This window comes from Bison bison, unplaced genomic scaffold (assembly GCF_000754665.1).
Source record: "Bison bison bison isolate TAMUID 2011002044 unplaced genomic scaffold, Bison_UMD1.0 scf7180017864115, whole genome shotgun sequence".
Taxonomy (NCBI): Eukaryota; Metazoa; Chordata; class Mammalia; order Artiodactyla; family Bovidae; genus Bison; species Bison bison.
In genome coordinates, this window is record NW_011494687.1 from 2,058,516 (window position 1) to 2,064,451 (window position 5,936).

The 5,936-nt window shown below is 48.6% G+C and overlaps 1 protein-coding gene across 1 annotated transcript in view; it reads left to right on the top strand.

The window, feature by feature from the left end:
* Positions 1-6: 6 nt before the first annotated feature.
* KIF5A (kinesin family member 5A) overlaps positions 7-5,936 on the top strand; it is a 25,460-nt gene continuing 19,530 nt past the window's right edge. Inside the window, exon 1 of the mRNA XM_010839337.1 lies at positions 7-104. The gene's annotated coding sequence lies outside the window, so the exon portion shown is untranslated. The remainder of the gene's footprint in view (positions 105-5,936) is intronic.

The window sequence follows — 5,936 nt, forward strand, 5'->3', positions numbered from 1 at the left end:
GCATCAAGGTGCTCTGCCGATTTCGGCCCCTAAATCAGGCCGAGATTCTGCGGGGGGACAAGTTCATTCCCATTTTCCAAGGGGACGACAGCGTCGTTATTGGGGTGAGTGCCGCCCCTGGAGGGAATTTCGGAAAGGGGGCAGGATCTTTTACCCCCGCCGAGCCTCAGCCCCCAGCCTGTCTCAGCTCCCTCTCCCCGTCTCTCATCCTCCTCCATCCTTTTAGCCGCAGCCCCTCCTCTCCCTGCATCAGGATGGCTGGGTGTGGCCTGGCCAGGCCGGCGGCCGAGTCTCGGCAGAGTGGGAGGGGGCTACTGTCCCGCGATCCGGGGGCCGGATTCCCCTTTGCTGCTCTCTGCAGCGTCCCCACCCCTAGAGCCAGTCCCGTGTTTTTCTGACGTTTTCCCTGTTCCCTAGGGAAGGCGCATCTTCCCTTTGTTATTGGCTCAGAATCTCTACCCCTCACCTCCCAGGAAGGGAGGAGGAAGACTAGTGGACTGGCTAGATGGGAGGCGGGTTGTCCAGGGTCTCTGCGAGGTACAAGTGAGGGTGGACTCTGGGGTCAAGGCCTCCATCATCCCCAGAAGTAGTTACAGCCTGGACTTGGGGGGAGGGCACAGGTTTGGTGAAGGGTTTTCAGAGAAGGAAATACATTGGTGCCACACCCAGTTTGGGAGGGGGATCTTCTAGGTCCTAAAGAAATGTCTGCCTTTTCCTCCCAGGCATGGTAGGAAGAGGATTTCAGACCCCTCAACTCACCCTAACGAAAATAACCAAACCCTGAGATCCTATCAAGCAGTTGCTTATTCATCCTTTCTCTTGATGATCCAATTCAAAGTAGCAAGCCACCTCCTCTACCTAGTCTCGACAGCCCCTACCCCTGGAAGAGACTATTAAGAAGGAGAACTAGTATTTACTGTGCTTTTTACTCTACATATATCATTTGATCTTCAAAACAACACTCTGAAGAAGGTATTAATATTTCCACTTTATAGATGAGGAAATTGAGACCCAAAGAAGTCGAATGACTTTCTCAAGGTCACACTGTTAATTCATGGATCTGAACCTAAATCTGTCACTCCAAAGCTCACATCTTTCCTTCTGTATCACATTACCTCCACAGATTTCGGTTCTGGACTTTTAGCTGTGGTAGCCCCCAAGGGATTCCTAGGGAATTCCTCACCTCCCCTCCTTTCCTAGGCTGGTTGGGACTGTCAGGCTATGGGGTGAAAGGATTTGGGGTTGAGTCCAGTAGGGAGTAGGACTTGAGGGGTGCTGGGCTAGGACACTGTAGCCAGTTCAAGAAGGGAAGAGCCCATATAAGGGCCATCCTCAAGGTCAGGGGCACTTCTTATGTATCTTTGATCCATAGTGCTTGGCACAGGGCTTGCTTGTTGAAGGAATGAAGGAAAGAAGAGGAGGGAGCCTGGGTCTTCGGAGTCAGTGAGAACGGGACTTTGAGTAAACATGCCTTAGGAAGAGACTTGCTGACATGGTCTGTCCCCAAGGGCTCTAGCCTGTCACCAGTCTCTCTCACCTCCATTGTGGACTCAATGGGTGCCTTCACCTTGTGTCCGTGCTTATGTATGTATGTTTGCCACATAGGGAGGGCCTCTGTCTCTCTTTGTCTCGGGAACCTTAGACCTTGCAGTCTGATCAGTCTGGCCAGGCTGAAATAATGCCTGGATCAACCCTCAGGGCCTCCTTTCTGAATAGTCTGGACAGTGGGTGTTAGCCACAGGAGTTAGAGCTTGAGGGCCCCCTGAGACAGAAAGGCTGAGAAATAGGACCAAGGTGGTTATGGAGGAACAAACCCACAAAAGGCTTCCACTTTTAAGCCTAACTTCCTTGCTCTAGGGTGTTTAGGTTTATCTGAACCAACTCCCTTAGGCTCTCTGGGGCATCCATCCTGGCATGGTGGGCGCAGGGCATGGGGCGATGTTGGGAGAAGGAGTTGTGTTTATCCGTCTCATTCTCAGCTAAATAGGAGAGACCTGGTGGAGGTGGGAGGGAGGAGAGATAAAGAGAGGCCCAGGGCCCCCTGCCAATTCAGATTTTATCTTACTCCACAGCTGTTCCTTCTTTATCTATTTTGCCTGATATTTGCAGGGCTGAACCTTTGTCTCGCTCTGTGTCTTGCCTTGCCCTAGCCCTTCCTGTCAGTGTCTCATGCCAAGATAACTGCTTATGGGGGGCCATTTTGTCTCAGGCAGCATCCTTGGTGCTTGCCTTCCCAGGCTTTCTATTCATTCCTCGTTCAGCAGGATGAGGGTCATAAGTGAAGTGATTGTGAGGAGCGCCTTGAGGGTCCCAACAAAGGGAAGGAAATCCCCCAGCCTCCTTCCTCTCTCTTCCTCTAGCTCTCTTTGGGGCCCGTGTGTGGGAACTATCTGAGGAGTTAATGGAGGAAGCTGCTTCAGGATGTCTGGGAAGGCTGAAGGTGGGAGAGGCTATTCTCTCTCTCCAAGCCCAGCCCCCTGCTCCTCCTGTGATGGCTCTTCTCTCTGCACTGCGGCTAGCTCTGGGCTACAGAGTCCCTAATGTTCATGGCCTTTTTCTGCTTGGCAGAATGTAGGAGAATAAGCTGGGAAGACAGCTCTGTGAGCCTCATCCCTCTCCCACCCCATGACTTCTCCCTGGAATCTGGCGGATGGGGCTTAGCCCACATTAATGGCCTGAGTCATAGTGGAAGGGTGTCTGGGTCACTGTCTGTGTGTGCTATGTACCTTGTCTTGCTCTTTGGGTCACTGGGAATCCACTGTGACTTTTTAAGTGTACCCATTTATGTGTCTCTCTGCCTGTCTTGGTGGGCAGAGTGTGAGCTGTGCATCTATACCAGACACAGGAGAATGGCAGTAGGGAAACCCATAGCCTCTCTGCCTCCCGCCCCTGCTCCACTTCCCTTCCCTCCCTCCCTCATTCAAGTATCAACCATATTCTATCTCCCTTAGATTTCCTGATGGCTAGGTGGATTCTTAAGGAGGCAACAAAGTAGGACCACCAAGTACCTCATTTGGAAAAGCCAGGTTGGGGCCTGCAGGATTATTGGAGCAGAGTCACTATTGTTTGAGGTGGCCCAGGATTCTTTTGATGTCTGACGGAGAGGAGCAGTTCTCCCTTAGCCTTGGGGGAGTCTCGTCAAGGAAAACAGAGAGGGGAGGTGATGTTCACTGTGGCCAGTATCGCTCCAGCATTGCCATGGCAACAATCCCCAGGGGTGTCACTATGGAAATCAGTCCTGGTGCTCTCAAGTTCAGTCTCTACCAAGTGCTTTAATGAAGGTGAAAAGGTTGGTTATCTCTGGACCCCTGATCTTAGACCTTTCCATTAGCTTTAGTCAGCACCCTTTGTGGAAAACACCAGAAAGTGCTGGGAGACACAATTGGACAGGAGACGAGGAAGCTTGGAGTGGGTCAGAGGAGAACACAGAGTCCGGGGTTGTGGGACTCTGAAGAGAAGCCCTCTGGAGGGGCGATTTACACTGCTGTTGGGGGAGACAGAGTGGGTCTCAGAGGCATTCCTCAAAGGTGGACGGTCTCCCTGAGTGTTTCTAACTTACAAGTCTTCTGCTGCTGCTGCTAAGTCACTTCAGTCGTATCCGACTCTGTGTGACCCCATAGATGGCAGCCCACCAGGCTCCCCCGTCCCTGGGATTCTCCAGGCAAGAACACTGGAGTGTGTTGCCATTTCCTTCTCCAGTGCATGAAAGTGAAAAGTGAAAGTGAGGTCGCTCAGTCGTATCTGACTCTTAGAGACCCCATGGACTGCAGCCTACCAGGCCTCTCCATCCATGGAATCGAAGTCATGGATTAGTACCTCCTTGGAGAGGATGGATGGGAGAACTGCATTCTTCTGAAAAAGGGGTTGAGGTTGCAAAAAGAAGGTGATGCAGGACTTTAGTTCTGTCCAGAAGTATTTGGAGAAACGCCCATATGGAGGGAGGAGGGGAAGGGAAACCGTGATAAAGCTCTGACGCAGTGTTGGCACGTCAGTTTTGGGATCACTTCGACAGTGTGGGTCTGGAATCAGAGTGCTTGAGTTTGAAAACTTCTTCTACCACTACCCTACCTCTTTGAACTTCAGTTTTCACATCTATGAAATATAATAATAATAATAGTACCTACCTCCTAGGATTGCTGTGAGCATTAAATGAGATAATGTATAGTGACAGGCACATCATAAACTCCCAACCAGAGTTAGATGTTATTTTTATTTTAGATGGGCTGTCTCCCCACCAGCTCGCCTTTGACACAACTGGGAAGTGGTTAACATTTTCCCCTCTTACAGGTTGTTTCATCCAAAGATTCAGGTCCCTAGGATCTTCTTGCTCTCTTCTTCCATCAATATCTGTGTTTCTTCAACAGATATATTAATGAAGAGCCTCCTGAGGGCCAGGGACTGTGCTTGATGTTGGGGATTGAGAGGGGAACCTCTGTCTTCAGGAAACTCTTGGTTTACATGGTGGTCCAGGCTGTGGAGTGGCCTGGCCAAAGTCCTGGGAGGGGGCATCAGAAATGGCTTTTGCTAACTGTACATACACTTCCCCAGATTCTGATAAGAAATCCCCCACAACATACTACAGTCTGACTCAGAATACTTATGTGTCATGAGAGATGTAAATAATGGTGACGTTTCCCAAGTGAGTAGTCTAGAAGCAAAAAAAGTGGGAAACCGCTGGTCTAGTTATTTTTTAAAAAGATCTGACAGAACAAATTCATCCGGTAATAAATAGAACGTTAAAGGACGTCATACTTTAACAGATATAAAAATCTTAGGAAGAAGAAATGAACTAGGTTTGAAACTTAAGGACCCAACCAAGTGTAGGAAGATGGTAGCCGGCCTTCCCAGAAACCTTAGAATTGTAAACATGGCTTTCTCTGCTCATGAGATTACTAAGTGCATCCACTTTTAGCTCTTGGATATTTTTTATCCTCGTGGTTCCAAGAATGCCACCCGTCCTCTCTCTCTGATCTCTCCCTGCCTAGGCTCAGGAAAATGAGTTCCTCAGGCAGTAATTGCCTTCAGCACTTGGAGAGCGCCCTCCCTTTTAAAGAGCCCACAGCACCCTCTGTAGTGAAAGTGTTAGTCACTCAGTTGTGTCTGACTCTTTGTGATCCTGTGGACGGTAGACCACCAAGCTCCTCTGTCCATGGAATTCTCCAGGCAAGAATACTGGAGTGGGTAGCCATTTACCTTCTTCAGGGGATCTTCCCAACCCAGGGATTGAACCCAGGTCTCCTGCATTGTGGACAGATTCTTTACCATCTGAGCCACCAGGGAAGCCCCTGGAATCCTGCAACTGGGAGTGTTAGAGCATTGATCCCCAGGTTCCCAGAAAGGAAGAAGGAAAGAGTGAGGTTGCCTTAGGAGTTATATTTAATCCCCTTTGGCTGCATGCCTGGCTTTAGTAAGCACGGATAGACATCACTGATGGAGAAGAGGTGAAAGTCACTGGCTGAGATGGACGTGTTTTGTTTGTTTATGTTTCCTGGCAGCTGGATGGGAGAAATATTGAGTTAGATTACAATTCGAGAATCAAGGTTCAGTTAAAGAATAAAATAAAACAAAATTTTTAAAAAGATATCACCACTGAGAAGGAAAAGCATTAAGGCCACTTTAAGTCTGTTTATTGAAACACTGTATGATTTTATTCTATGTAATAAGAATTTTATTCTTTGTAATAAAGTATAATGATGAACTGTATAGATAAAAATGGTTTTAAAATGGTGAAAAATTTATAAAAGTCCTATGAATAATTCATAAACTCAGTCAACCTTAAAAAAAAGAATCAAGGTAGATTTTTCTTTAATAGTAGTAAACATAATCTGGTTACAGCACTGTGCTGTCCTTAGTCGCTTAGTCATGTCCGACTCTTTGCAACCCCGTGGACTGCAGCCTGCCAGGCTCCTCTGTCCATGGGGATTCTCCAGGCAAGA